This window comes from Schistocerca nitens, chromosome 9 (genome assembly GCF_023898315.1).
Source record: "Schistocerca nitens isolate TAMUIC-IGC-003100 chromosome 9, iqSchNite1.1, whole genome shotgun sequence".
Taxonomy (NCBI): Eukaryota; Metazoa; Arthropoda; class Insecta; order Orthoptera; family Acrididae; genus Schistocerca; species Schistocerca nitens.
Window position 1 is genome coordinate 298959062 of NC_064622.1, and position 15648 is coordinate 298974709.

The 15648-nt window shown below is 46.3% G+C and overlaps 1 pseudogene; it reads right to left on the reverse strand.

Moving 5' to 3' along the window:
• Positions 1-1569: 1569 nt before the first annotated feature.
• Positions 1570-9331, reverse strand: LOC126204194 (uncharacterized; annotated as a pseudogene).
• Positions 9332-15648: the final 6317 nt, after the last annotated feature.

Consider the following 15648-nt stretch of genomic DNA (forward strand, 5'->3'; position numbering starts at 1 on the left):
TGGCGGCCGTGGTAACGCGGCGGTTTGCTTCTTGGATGTTTTTTGTATAGAATAGGAACAGCGGAAAGGCTGGAAAACTTACATGGGGAACGCCACATATCACTTCCATTTCACTCGACGAATTTCCATACGTTACTACCAGCTGTGACATTTCTGACAGGAACTCACGAATCCTGTAGGACTGGTAAGACAATACTCCATAGGGAGCCAATTTCATTAGCAGCCGCTTTTGAGGAACAGTGTCAAAAGGTGAAAGTTGGCTGTCCTATTTGTCATGGCGATTTTCAGGAGGTTTTGGCCGTAAATGTGACTGGAGTTGCGATTTTGATAAATGTACACAATTTCTGTAATATCGATGTAACCATATCCTTTGTTAAGACTGTGTTTGAGACCAGATATGTTGGTCGGAGAGGTTAACTTTGCTTTGTCAGAGTATGGGGTTGGGTTGGGTTGTTCGGGGAAGGAGACCAAACAGCAAGGTCATCGGGCTCATCGGATTAGGGAAGGAAGTCGGTCGTGCCATTTCAAAGGAATCGTCCCGGCATTTGCCTGGAGCGATTTAGGGAAACCACGGAAAACCTAAATCAGGATGGCCGGACGCGAGATTGAACCGTCGTCCTCCCGAACGCGAGTCCAGTGTCTAACCACTGCGCCACCTCGCTCGGTGTCAGAGTATGACAGAGGGTAGCAGCAGCAGAATGTTTTGGACAGTCTGGCAGTGTACTTGCTTTAAAAGTGATGGAAACAGGCCAACTGTGTACTGGAGTCAGAATTATTTAAAAACGTTTTTGTAGTAACATGTTTTGAGGAAACATATTGAGCAAAAGAGACTATATTAGTGGGAGAATGATAAAAGCCAGATTTTAAGCTAATCAAGTTTCTTTTATATGTGTAACTGTGTAGCTTCTCATTGTTAGAACAACATATGTGGTTGAAGTTTGCTTTAGAAATTTTGTAATAAAGCATAAGGTTTGTTCTCACGAGTCAAGTTCAGTTGTTCAAGTTTACTTGCTTAGCAAGAGTTGAATGAGACTTGAATCAGTTTTCGTTCTTACATTTCAATTGAAATCGATCAGTTCAGTGTAAAATGGTTCTGAGAGTAGCGGTGCGCGAAGTAGTCGATACCATAATAACTACGTTACGAGAAGATTTGCGAATAGTTCTATCAAGTAACAATCGTCGAAAGCGTCGTTTTTGGGCGAGACAGTGGATCTTGGGAAGAAACCGAATGGAAGCTTCGGAGACATTGCTAAAGGAACTATCGTTAGAGGATAGCGAAGGATAGATAAATTATTTGAGAACGTCGGAAGAAAAATTTGAGGAACTGCTACTGAAAATTCAGTGCCGCATAAGGAAATGTGACACAGTGATGCGACAAGCTATTTCACCAAAACTAAAGCTGCAACAGTAAGACAATTAACTACAGGAGATTCATTTTCAGCTCTTGCTTCCATATACCGTGCACCTTAAAACACTATCTCAAACTTTTCTTAAGGAAGTTCGTACGTTTGTTGAATTAGGTACAATATGTTTTTACAGAAGCATTAATTTAAGATGCCTCTCAGCATTTTAATTTATTTTGTACTGTAGAATACTATTTACTGTTGTGGCAAGAACATCAGATGGCTGCTCCGTATCTTCTTCGCGTTGTTGTTGGTTCTCAGAATCAACTGCAAACGAGCATGACCCATATTTTCCATCCTCACTGTTTGAACAATTTGGTGAAGGAGTAGTACTTGGAGAAGGTGAGAAAACTGGTGATGTAGTTATGTACTGCCACCGTTTCGTTGTAAGTTCCAATCATTTTTGTCTCAATACAGTTTGGATTTGTTCTTGGCAGATGATAGCATCGTAAAGAGGCATCTGCTTTAGTTACACAGTAACTTATCTAGTAAGTATATCAAATTCCCTTTTAATATCATTTTTGTTACTACTTTGCACTATTTATCAAGTTTATCAATCGTAGCGCTTATGTAATGAACCATTTTCGGTTTCCGACTTTGGGAAGCTCGAAACGCATCTTTCGGTGTTGATTGTTTTGGAGTGGACCTGTTGGCAGATTCTGTGTTTTCCATATTTCTTTCTGAGCTTCAGCATTTGCGGTCGTAATAGATGCAGGTGTGGTTTTTTGCGTATTTTCGTGCAGTTCGCATTCGGCTGCTTTATCTTGCAGTAAATTCTCAATGATAAAGGAAATTTGTTCAGATACAAGATCATTGAAAGTTGTATCGTAAAAACGTTTAACATAAAAAAAGGTTTTTGCGAGGAAGTGTGCGACAAGTCGCACTTTACGACAATGTGTAACAATTTCATTGTCTCAAATTTGTACGAAGTAGGTTACTTTTTTGTTATAGGTGCCATAAAGTGAAGAATAATGGAAATCTATTCAAAAGGAATACAACTTCCGATGAAATTATCCCAACTGTTGTAATGCTACAGATGGAAAGCATATCGTTATATGAAATTCCCCTCTTAGTGGATTAGAGTATTTCAATTACAAAGGTACATACAGCGGTATTTTGATGGGAGCAGAGAAGTAAACTACGTTTTCCGCTATTTTGAGCAGATACAAATGGACGGGCAAATGACGCTGCCGTTTCTGCAAAATCATCTTTGAATTCAGCGTTATAAGATTTCCAAAAAGTACTATTCCTTTACGAACAAACATTTTGAAACCATTTGGGACATGTACTAATTTATCGACAAAACAAAAAATCTTCGACTACCGTCTGTCAAGAGTTCGTCACGTAGCTGAAAGTGCATTCGGAGTTATGGTTTCTGAATTCAGAGTTTTCGAACGACCTGTCGCCGTTTGAATTACTTCAGTGAATTGTCAAAGCAGCACTAGCATTAGATACCTGCTTAAAAGTGAGTTGGGGTGAAGGATACACACCTACAGGCTCCCTTGATACTGATGGTCTTAATACGTGCTGCACTACACCAGGTTCTTAGAGAAAACAGAATATTCAAATGCCTGGTTTAGTTAATGTTTACGTTAATTTATGCAGTCGTAGCTACAGTGTCTTCTTTGTGTGATGAAATACGCAGAATATTTTTCAGGAGAAGGTGCAGTGCCGTGGTAGCTCGACATGAGACATGATGATAAGTGATTATTATTGCAAGCTAATGTTGAGTTATTTTAAAAAATAGAGTAATGAGCAGATTTGACTTCGTCGACTTGGAGATCCTCTTCGACGGTGTCTTCTCTTCGACAACGTCGTCACGTGATACCCCCGCCCGCCCACCTCCGTGGCGCCGGAGCGCACCACCAACCATTTTTCTGCCCTGGGCTCTGCAGACCGACGGAAGGCGAATGCCGACGCCTCTGTAGACCTCATGGAGTATGATTTTCCTGCCTGTTTTCCCTGTAGCAGCGAGCCTTCGAAGGCTGGTACCCCTTCATTTTTTCCTCGTTATGACTCTTCTCCAATGGAACGTTCGCGGCCATTGATCCAACCAAGAGGACTTAAACGGCTGCTGTTAGCATCGTAGCGTCCGCTTGTACTCTGCCTCCAGGAAACAAAATTGCGTCCTCACGACCGCATTGAGATCTCTTTTTTCTTCCCGGTCCGCTTCGACATCCCCCCCCCCCCCCCCCCCGCCCCTGCCCCCGCCCCCCACCAAAGAGGGCATTCCATCTCATGTAGGAGTCATACTGCTCATCCAGGATGATCTTCCTAGTCAACCCATCTCCCTGACTATCCGCTCCAAATTGTTGCATTTTCCTTCCTCACTTTTCCCTATGAACCGTTTACATCCCCCCCCCCCCCCCCCATCATTGAATGTCACCAAGACAGACTTCCTCCGACTTGCTGAGCAATCCTTCATCCCTTTTTTCTGCTTGGTGCCTTAAATGCGCACCAGCCCCTTTCGGACTCACCCAGAACATGTCAGAGAGGTGCCCTCTTTTCTGACCTTCTCAATCGCCTTAACCTCATTCATCTGCCTTAACACGGGAGCACCCAAATTCCTTTCAGACTCCACACAAACCTATTCGCATTTGGACCTCTCCTTCTGCACTGCCCAGCTTGCCCATCATCTTGAGTGGTCCGTTCTTTCTGACACATACTCGAGCGACCATTTCCCGTGTACCATTCGATTGCTGACTCTTACCTCATCCATGTGTACACCCAAACAGCGGCTTTCTAAGGCCGACTGGAGGCCTTATTCCTCCCTGGTGACCTTCAGCGAACAACATTTCCCCAGTCGCGATGACCAGGTCGAAAGTCTTACAGCCGACCGGAGTGGCCGTGCGGTTCTGGGCGCTACAGTCTGGAGCCACGCGACCGCTACGGTCGCAGGTTCGAATCCTGCCTCGGGCATGGGTGTGTGTGATGTCCTTAGGTTAGTTAGGTTTAATTAGTTCTAAGTTCTAGGCGACTGATGACCTCAGAAGTTAAGTCGCATAGTGCTCAGAGTCATTTGAACCAAAGTCTTACAAACATTATCCTTATCGCTGCAGAACATTCCATTCCTCGCTCTTCTTCTTTACCACGCCATGTCCCGGACCCTTGGAGGACTATGGCGTGCTGCGACGCCACTCGCGTGCGGAGACGTGCTCTCCACGTTTTTAACCGTCATCCTACGATGGAAAACTGCGTTCATTATAAACAGGTGCGTGCACACTGTCGTCGCGTTCTTCGGAATAGCAAAAAAGCTAGCTGGATTTCATTTACTAGCTCTTTTAACAGTTCAGTTCCCTGTTTCGTCATGTGGGCCAACCTCTGACGGCTCTCTGGGACCAAGGTCCATTCTCCAACTTCATGCCTGACAGTTGCAGACGATGTCCTAGTGGACTCTTATTTTTGTCACCAACATTTTGAGCCACTATTTTCCGCAGACTGCCAGCTCCTCCCACTAACACCCCGCCTTCCTCCGTCGGAAACCAACGGAGGACGCTCGGGCGATACCGTTATCTTCTCAGAATGGTGAGTGTTACAGTGCCACCTTTACTATGAGGGAGCTAGATCATGCTCTCATTTCATCCCGATCCTCCGCCCCAGGGCCAGACGATGTTCACATTCAGATGCTGCAGCACTTTTGTCTTGCTGGCAAGCACTTTCTCCTTCCTACGTACAACTGCATATGGGCAGAGGGCACATCTCCCAGACGCTGACATGAAGCCATTGTCATACACATACCTACGCCTGATAAGGCCAAACACCTTCTTTCTAGCTATCACCCAATTTCTCCAACCAGCTGTGTTTGCAAGATGACTGAACATATGTTTCATGCCCGGCTGCTATTGTGGCTAGAGTCTCGCAATTTACGAACCACCGCTCAGTGTGGATTTCGAGCCCGCTGTTCTGCAGGTGATCATCTCGTCACTTTTCCACCCATGTCATGAATATACACTCCTGGAAATTGAAATAAGAACACCGTGAATTCATTGTCCCAGGAAGGGGAAACTTTATTGACACATTCCTGGGGTCAGATACATCACATGATCACACTGACAGAACCACAGGCACATAGACACAGGCAACAGAGCATGCACAATGTCGACACTAGTACAGTGTATATCAACCTTTCGCAGCAATGCAGGCTGCTATTCTCCCATGGAGACGATCGTAGAGATGCTGGATGTAGTGTTGTGGAACGGCTTGCCATGCCACTTCCACCTGGCGCCTCAGTTGGACCAGCGTTCGTGCTGGACGTGCAGACCGCGTGAGACGACGCTTCATCCAGTCCCAAACATGCTCAATGGAAGACAGATCCGGAGATCTTGCTGGCCAGGGTAGTTGACTTACACCTTCTAGAGCACGTTGGGTGGCACGGGATACATGCGGACGTGCATTGTCCTGTTGGAACAGCAAGTTCCCTTGCCGGTCTAGGAATGGTAGAACGATGGGTTCGATGACGGTTTGGATGTACCGTGCACTATTCAGTGTCCCCTCGACGATCACCAGTGGTGTACGGCCAGTGTAGGAGATCGCTCCCCACACCATGATGCCGGGTGTTGGCCCTATGTGCCTCGGTCGTATGCAGTCCTGATTGTGGCGCTCACCTGCACGGCGCCAAACACGCATACGTCCATCATTGGCACCAAGGCAGAAGCGACTCTCATCGCTGAAGACGACACGTCTCCATTCGTCCCTCCATTCACGCCTGTCGCCACACCACTGGAGGCGGGCTGCACGATGTTGGGGCGTGAGCGGAAGACGGCCTAACGGTGTGCGGGACCGTAGCCCAGCTTCATGGAGACGGTTGCGAATGGTCCTCGCCGATACCCCAGGAGCAACAGTGTCCCTAATTTTCTGGGAAGTGGCAGTGCGGTCCCCTACGGCACTGCGTAGGATCCTACGGTCTTGGCGTGCATCCGCGCGTCGCTGCGGTCCGGTCCCAGGTCGACGGGCACATGCACCTTCCGCCGACCACTGGCGACAACATCGATGTACTGTGGAGACCTCACGCCCCACGTGTTGAGCAATTCGGTGGTACGTCCACCCGGCCTCGCGCATGCCCACTATACGCCCTCGCTCAAAGTCCGTCAACTGCACATACGGTTCACGTCCACGCTGTCGCGGCATGCTACCAGTGTTAAAGACTGCGATGGAGCTCCGTATGCCACGGCAAACTGGCTGACACTGACGGCGGCGGTGCACAAATGCTGCGCAGCTAGCGCCATTCGACGGCCAACACCGCGGGTCCTGGTGTGTCCGCTGTGCCGTGCATGTGATCATTGCTTGTACAGCCCTCTCGCAGTGTCCGGAGCAAGTATGGTGGGTCTGACACACCGGTGTCAATGTGTTCTTTTTTCCATTTCCAGGAGTGTACTTACATGGATTTGGTTTCTGTCTTTCGGACTGCTTGCCAGGTGGGGAGGCGTGCTGGTCCCCGCACGAATCCGCCCGGCGGGTTAGTGTCGGGGTCCGGTGTGCCATCCAGTCTGTGGATGGTTTTTAAGGCGGTTATCCATCTGCCTTGACGAATGTAGGCTGCTTCGCCCTTATTCAGCCTCAGTTACAGTATGTCAGCGATTCCTGTGCAAACACTTTCTCCAAGTACGCGTACGCCATAATTACCACGCAGACATTGGGGTTACACTCGTCTGGTGTGAGACGTTCCTGGGGGGCGGGGGATGGGGGGGGGGGTGCACTCGGGGCCGAACCGCACAATAACCCTGTGTTCGGTGTGGGGCGGCGGTGGGGTGAGTGGACTGCTGTACCCTATTGTGGGGTTGTGAACCACTGAGGGCTATGGCGGGAACGAGGGCTCTTCGTCGTTTCTAGGTCCCCAGTTTGATACAATACAATACAACCCTATAATGGCCTGTATCCCGCCAGGCATATCTGGCTGAATTTTCGTTGACGATTTTGCCATCGCTGGCCGCTGTGCCCGAGCGTTTCTAGGCGTGTCAGTCCGGAACCGCGCTGTTGCTACGGTGACTGGTTCGAATCTTGCCTCGAGCATTGATGTGTGTGATGTCCTTAAGTTAGTTAGGTTTAAGTAGTTCTAAGTCTAGGGGACTGATGACCTCAGATGTTAAGTCCCATAGTGCCTAGAGCCATTTGAACCTTTTGATTTTGATTTTGCGATCTGTTGCAGTTCTCCACGGATCTGTCTCATTGAGTGGCGTCTTCAGTGATGTCTCGGTCGTATTTACCCACGGAGTATCGACAATCGCTTTCGTTTTTCACGCACAAAACAGTTTGTATGAATTTCTGGCGGCGCAATTGGTTTGTTCCACCGTCTTTACGTCTTGAGTCTGCTGCTCTTCCATTCGTTGAAACTACGAAATTCCTGGGGCTCATGCTCGATAGGAAAGTTTCTTGGTCCTCCCACGTATCTTATCTGGCGGCCCGATATATGCTGCCCTCAATCTCACATATCTCCTCAGTGGTACTTCCTAGGGAGCAGATCGGACAACCCCCTTCCGTTTGTGACGATCCCTTGTCCGCTCGAAAGTAGACTATGGGTGTTTCGTTTATGCGTCTGCACGTCCATCCCTCTTATGCAGTTTCAATACTATCCACCACCGTGGCATCTGTTTGGCCATAGCGCCTATTACATTATCACGGTTGAGAGTGTATGCTGACGCTGCCAAACTACCGCTGTCCTACCGCCGTGACCTTCTCGTCAGTAGCTTTAGATGGCGTTTGTCTGCCATGCGTGGCCACTCTTGACAGAGCCACTGTGATGTTTCTGTGGGTTCCTGGTCTCTCCGGTCTGACAGGAAACGAGGCCGTTGACGCTGCTGCCAAGACTGCAGTCCACGTGCCTCAGCCCGCTAGTTATTCCATACCCTACGATCATTTCTGCGTTGCCGTCTGTCAGCAGTTGGTGTCACTTTGTATCACCACTGGTCCTCCCTTCATGGGAACAAGCTCCGGGTTATTAAGCGTCTCCCAGTGGCTTGGACGACCTCCTCTAGGCTCTCTCGCCGTGAGGAACTCATTTTAGCTAGGCTGCCTGTCGGGCACTGTCTTTTTAGCCATCGCCCTTTGTTAAGTGGTGCTTCCCCAACACTTTGTGCTCATTTCCCTCAACCTTTGACGGTCCGCCATTTCCTGACGGGATGCCCTTTTTCCATCACTTACGTTCTCATTTGTATTTACCGTCTGAGTTAACCGCCGTTTTAGCGGACGACGTGCGGGCTGTCGACCGTGTTTTACTTTTTATCCGCCAAAGCAATATGGCGAAGAACATTTAATATTTAGTTCAGTACCTCCATTTCTCTATGGTGTATTTTATAGACCTTTCTCCAAGTTCCTATTTTTAGCTCTTTTTTCTTCCGTCGATTAGGCTTAACGTGAAGTCGTTTTTAATTGCTCTCGTTGTCTTCGTGTTCTACAATTTTGACCTGGGCGCTTATGACTCTAGTTGTTTTTGCGCCCTAAAACAAAACAAACCAAACCAAGATTTAATGGCGTATGTCTTGCATTTGTAACACCGTTCAGAAATGTATCTGCTCTTTCATACCAAAACTGATTTGGCACATTTCCCATTCCACTTTTTGGACTTGCACACCAATGATTGTTCTTTCTTGTGCCTCGTCCTGTCTTAACTTTGTTTTTTACGTCGGAAATGGTTAAACCAGAAATGTATCTGCTGTTTCATACCAAAACTGATCTGACACATACCCATTCCACTTTTTGGACTTGCACACCAATGAATGTCCTTTCTTGTGCCTCGTCCTGTCTTAATTTTGTTTTTTTACGTCAAAACTGGTTAAATCAGAAATGTCCATTTATTTTATAATATATTTCAAAGCAATTTCCTGCGCATATTTATTTATATAATTATCTAAACGATGCTCCCAAACACAATCGTGCTTATCGTACAGTTCTAAAAATTTGAACATCACGCTTTCGGACCACTTGACACTCATTGTGTAAGATATTCAAAAAGCGGCACGAAAAACGCGAAACATGTAAACATCGGCACCAGATGCGCATTGGAAGTTCAAAGAAAACTGGCGGGTTCTCATGTGTCAGTACGTGGTTCAACTCAGCGAGTGTTCCGAGCGCAGAGGTAGGTCAATAAATTAAATTATCATCATAGTTCACTTCCATTGTAAGGCAAAGTGATTGGCAGCGTTTATTTTTGAAAATAATATCAGTGTCATTTTAGAAGCCTAGTACCAGTAAAAGATTTCAGTAAAGTGCTTTCTTGTGACTTTTTAATCAGTTTTATCAGAAATTTATGCATTAACTTTTGTATTCTCGCAGACAAATTGTTTGAAGTTCCGGCTAGTCTGGAATTCGCATCGTGTAGCATGAGCTCCACATATTTCTGTTCAAAAATAAATTTTCACATAATGCTGTTGGCCTGCTCTGAGATTTACATATTTCGATATCAAAAATAAGTTTTAGACATTTCTTAGATACCAACTTGACACTTACGAACAACAGTTTAAATATATGAGAAACTTTCAGTCTTCTGGAAACCTAAAACTATGGAATCAACTGCAGGTTCCCTGTCAATAGTACTCATTACTTCGTGTGAATGAAGAGACAGTACTGTTGAACAAGAAAATTGTTTTCTAAATACGTACTGTGTGCCAACAAATCGTTTTCTTCCAAGTATTTCGAAGTGTTGGAACACAGTAAGGCCCATACATGTTTCAAAATCCTTCTGAAAATTGATATCAATGTTATGAGGCTATAATTTACTTGATTACCTCCGTTTCCTTTCTTGTTTACTTCTGTGGCCTACGAAACTTTCCATTCTTTAGGTATGGACTTTTTGTCAAGCTAGCAGTTTATATGATTCCTAAATAACGAACTATTACATCATCAACTCCGAGAGGAACCTACACTATATCAAAAATATCCTGGCACCCCCAAAAACATACGTTTTTCGTATTAGATGCATTGTGCTGCCACTTACTGCCAGGTACTCCATATCAGCGGCCTCAGTTGTCAGTAGACATCGTGAGAAAGCACAATAGGGCACTCCGCGGTACTCACGGACTTCGAACGTGGTCACGTGACTGTGTGTCACTTGTGCCATACATCTGTACACGAGATTTCCACACTCCTAAACATTCCTATGTCCACTGTTTCCGATGTGATAGTGAAGTGGAAACGTGAAGGGATATGTGCAGCACAAAAACGCACAGGCCGACCTCGTAGTTGACTGACAGAGACAGCCGACAGTTGAAGAAGGTCGTAATGTGTAATAGGCACACATCCATTCAGACCATCACACAGGAATTCCAAACTGCAAGTACTTTGACAGTTAGGCGGGAGGTGAGAAAACTTGGATTTCATGATCGAGCTGCTGCTCGTAAGCCACACATCACGCCGGTAAATGCCGAACTACACCTTGCTTGGTGTAAGGAGAGTAAACATTGGACGACTGAACAGTGCAAAAACATTGTGTGGAGTGACGAATCACGGTACACAATGTGGCGATCCGATGGCAGGGTGTGGGTATGGCGAATGCCCGGTGAACGTCATCTGCCAGCGTGTGTAGTGCCAACAGTAAAAGTAGGAGGCGGTGGTGATATGGTGTAGTCGTGTTTTTCATGAAGGGGGCTTGCACCCCTTGTTTTGTGTGGCACTATCACAGCACAAGCCTACATTGATGTTTTATGCACCTTCTTGCTTCCCACTGTTGAAGAGGATGGCGATTGCGTCTTTCAACACGATCGAGCACATGTTCATAATGCACTGCCTATGGCGGAGTGGTTACACTACCATAACACCCCTGTAACGGACCATCGTGCACAGAGTCCTGACCTGTGCGCTATAGAACACCTTCGGGATGTTTCTGAACGCCGACTTCATGCCAGGTCTCACCGACCGACATCGATACCTCTCCTCAGTGCAGCACTCCGTGAAGAATGTGCTGCCATTCCCCAAGAAACCTTCCAGCACCTGAGTGGACGTATGCCTGCGAGAGTGGAAGCTGTCATCAAGGCTAAGGGTGGGCCAACACCATATTGAATTCCAGCATTACCGATGGGGGGCGCCACGAATTTGTAAGTCATTTTCAGCGAGGTGTCCGGATACTGTTGATCACGTAGTGAAACTGGTATTGCAGGGTCTTCCGTTTTGATTGCATAGATTTTGAGTATGTTGCACCGTTGTTTTTATAAATACCTGATTTAGCGCCTGGTTTTTACAAGTGGCAAATGTTGGGATGGTTCCTTTGAAACGGGCCCGGTCGATTTCCTTGCCCATCTTTGTCCTATCCGAATTTCTACTTCATTAACAGGACCTTGCCGTCGATAAAACATTAAATTCTAACCTTAATTTCTTTCCTTTGTTCTCCATCTGTCCTGTTTTCCTTCGACATATGGTATTTATGGTACTTCTAGCTGCTGTCAGAGCAGACTTTATTAGCCTATTACGTCCTGGAATGATATCGTTAGGTGTTCTTTCGACAGACTTTATTAGCCTATTACGTCCTGGAATAATGTCATTAGGTGTTCTTTCGAACGGGCAGTCCTTGCTCTTTCCACACACATATGCCAAACGAAGACGAGTCCGTTATCTCGTAGTTAGGTAAGCGCCTGCTGCCCTGTAGGTCACACGCACCGGCCGTGGGCTGTCGATGCCGTTGCCGACTGGTTCCTCGTTCTTGCCGATTCTACACACCGCGATCTACGTATTTGGAGAAGAGGTCGCGTCCGTTGTGAAAGGTCAGGTTGCCGAAAACGCGACCTAGAGTTCTCAGTAATTGCGGGGTCACACCTAGCCAGCACTGACTTTCGTTAGTATAATTGCAGGGAAGTCTGGTGCAGAGGCTTTCGAACATTAGTAACCACTGCCAGTAAGTGTGGGACTGTCCAGGTCGGGTTCTTGCGATGTACAACTGTTACGCGCACAGATGTAAAATACCATTTCGGCCTTTCCGAAGTATCACTCCATGTACTGAAGAACGTTCGTGTCATTTCTCTCATTACATTCCCACCATTACCACATATATGAAGGTTGCACTGGCTTTCTGGAATCCCACTGTGCTTTGATCACTAAATGCTTCTCACCATTCTACTTCCATAACAATAAAATCTACAACAAGGATTCCCAAACTGGCCTATATCGACTCGAACTTGCAAGGGGTCCATGTCAGAGGAAAAAAATGAGGGTGCATTAAATGTAAATGAGGTACAAAAGGGTGGATTCCAATTAGCCAGGCCGCAACCAAAATTACGAATTCTTTCGCAGAGCTGAAGCTTTTTCCCGTGTATGTCATTGTTCGTCTCATCGGCTAAGAGAGAGCGTGGAACAGCTCCCTATTTTCGCTTACTTGCTCGCAACATTGAGCAACATTTTAGTTATTATTTTTTCTAGTTCCACTCTGTAAGGTTCTACCCCCTGCCCTTCTCCGAGGAATCTAAACAGTATCTGGCATTGCCCGTGACAGGCCAAGAACTACTTCGCCACTGATTGAGAGATGTATTAATTTGCGAAATATAGCAACACGGTACAATAATCACTTCGCAATGGCTACATACGCAAGGTTCTGAGTTATATAGCTGAAGTTGGCAGCGGACGGACAAAACACGAATAGGTAGAAGTCGACTGACTTCCACCCACTTTTGCTGAACCAAACAAAATAAGGGAGCACACTTTCATCAGTTTGTGAACATAGTTAAGTACCATACAAGTTACAATGAATTGAAGATGTGTTGTTTGAGAGTGCTGGAGAAAAGTGAGTAAGTTTTTGAAAATCATTGAACCGTGATTTATTTTCAAAGAATATTCTTAAGAATTTATTTTATTTACTAGCGATTCCTCAAGAAAATTAACACATTTAATCACACTATGTAAACGTGGAAGTAGTTGCCAGGGAGTAACTGATGAAATCATAACCAAACTCCTTTTGACAAATGAGAATTTTATTCACTTTAATAGTGCCTAAAAGCATTTTTTAAAAGAAACAGATTTAAAATTATAATCAGAAAGCACCCACTAAATATCCAGGTTACAATTTATTCAGAGGCAGAAAGAAACAAGTTTTGACTGTATGAGCTTTCGGGCAGAGAACCTTACCACTCCCTTTTGAAACGGCCTTAGTTACGACCGCTCACTACAGCCTCTGAAAGACTACACTGGTGCAAATCTGCAACACACCAGATTACTTTAAACTAAAAGTTTTAACAATTTACACAAGCACACAGATTATCCACGCCCGTAGGAGGGATGGAAATGGTACAAAACACTAACAAATAAAATATTAATTTTGTCACCGAAGGTGCAACTTCATTTTAACTTCTAAGAAAAGTCTTACGGTGGAGGATGGCAACTTTATATACTAAAATGATCATTTAAATAAAAGCCCATAAAATGCAATCTTATATAAAATCTACAAGGTTGGCCAAACAAGTTATACCACCTCTCAAGATGATAGGCAAGATGAAAAGATATTTCAGGCATTAGACGGTTACACTCCAAGCAATAAATTCGTTAATACACCAAATCCGACAAACATGACAGAGGCAGCTCCGAACGACAGACAGACACTAACTGTCTAACAAATGCGGACGAGAGACAGACGAGCAAGCTGGGGACGAGAAACTGACCAAGAAAACAAGTAGAATTTAACAAGAGTAAATCACACAACATATCACCAATCACTTAACTTCTAGTAAACTGCGATTTCTCGAGAAGACCTAGCGCAGCACCCCCAAATCGCTCTCCCGAACCGTCTGCTGCCAGCCGCTTCAACGGACGCAGGAAGGCGCGCCGATCTCCCATCTCACGGCGTCGCAGCTCGCACCGGCCAGACTGATGTCGTGGTTTGACTCCTGCTGCTCTCGTGTCGACCGCGAAGTCACTACCCCTCTCTGTACGCCGCGGCCCACTGGACACACGTGGCGACCTCACATGCGCCGATGCTCAAGACGGACAAGTCATCTTGTGTCTCAGTGCGCGACCGACCAACCGATTGGTCCAACCACCAATGATCATTGCCTGAGCAAACTAGAGCAGACTGGCGGCCTGACGCGCAGACTCAGATGCAGGAACTAAGCCCCGACCGGGCGACCACTCGCTGAGTTCTCTTATTGACGGAGTGGAAAGACTCTCATTTTGTCAGCTTTAAAGGTTGATCAGAAAGACAGACATCCTAGCACTCCGAACGACAGACAGACACTAACTGCCTAACAAATGCGGACGAGGGACAGACTAGCAAGCTGGGGACGAGAGGCTGACCGCAGACTCACTGACTGACCCAGACTGAATAACTGGCGAGCTCATAGCGCCCCTTCAATGCACGTGAACAGGCAACCTTCCCCAATTCCCACCAGAGGGAGACACCAAAGCTGCGATTGCCACAGCGGCGCCACCGCCAGAAATGAAGGGCGACTGCTTCACACTACGCGCTGCGGCGCGCTCTTCAAAGCAGCAATTTTTACCACGGCTCAATCATGTTTTATATTTGTAGCTCTTACGATTGCGTAGGAACGCACCGCTCATGACTTCAGGATGAGAAGGTTGGTTGTGATTGGTACGTCTCATCACGTTTACGTTAATAACTTTTGTTCAGTTATAACTAATACTAAATATGACCGAATCCAAAAAGAACTGTATACAGTACAGTTTTGGTTGTTTGAAGTTTGGCTTCATTCCATCATTGTCGGCCAAACAACTACCCATGTGTCTTTCATGCAACTAAGTGTCCACACTCAAGAAGGCGGATCCATTGCCCTTCTGGGCGAGTCAGTTATATGAAAGAACAGAAACCATGCATTGATACAAGTTCGTAACTGCCTGCCGCACATGCTCATCCGACAGGATTCGTCGACTCTTCAAGGCTTTTTGCAAGGGATCAAAAGCGTGGTAACCGCACTGGGAGAGATCAGGACTGCACGGCAGGTGCCCGAGGGTCTCGCATTAGTACGTAATGGCTGAGGCTGTCTCTCAGATCGACCGGCGTCTCGAATCGAACTGAGCTTGGTGCACCGTTCCAAAACCGTGGTTTTCGACAGACATGCTGCCCCATAAACGTTCTTTGTTATCCAGTGGACGTCTACTGGTGTTAGTCCTTCGGCAGACGAGGAACGAATAACAGCATGATGGTCCTGTTTGGAAGCATTTGGTAATAACGTCGCCCAAGTCCACGTTCCCGCATTTACTGAATGCTCGTCGGAAGGGCACTAATTCCACACTAATCCCTTTCCTGCATGTAGGTATAGACCCGCATCGGAGTCGCGCTACATTGCATATGTGCTGCAACAATGCCGTCAATCGGAAA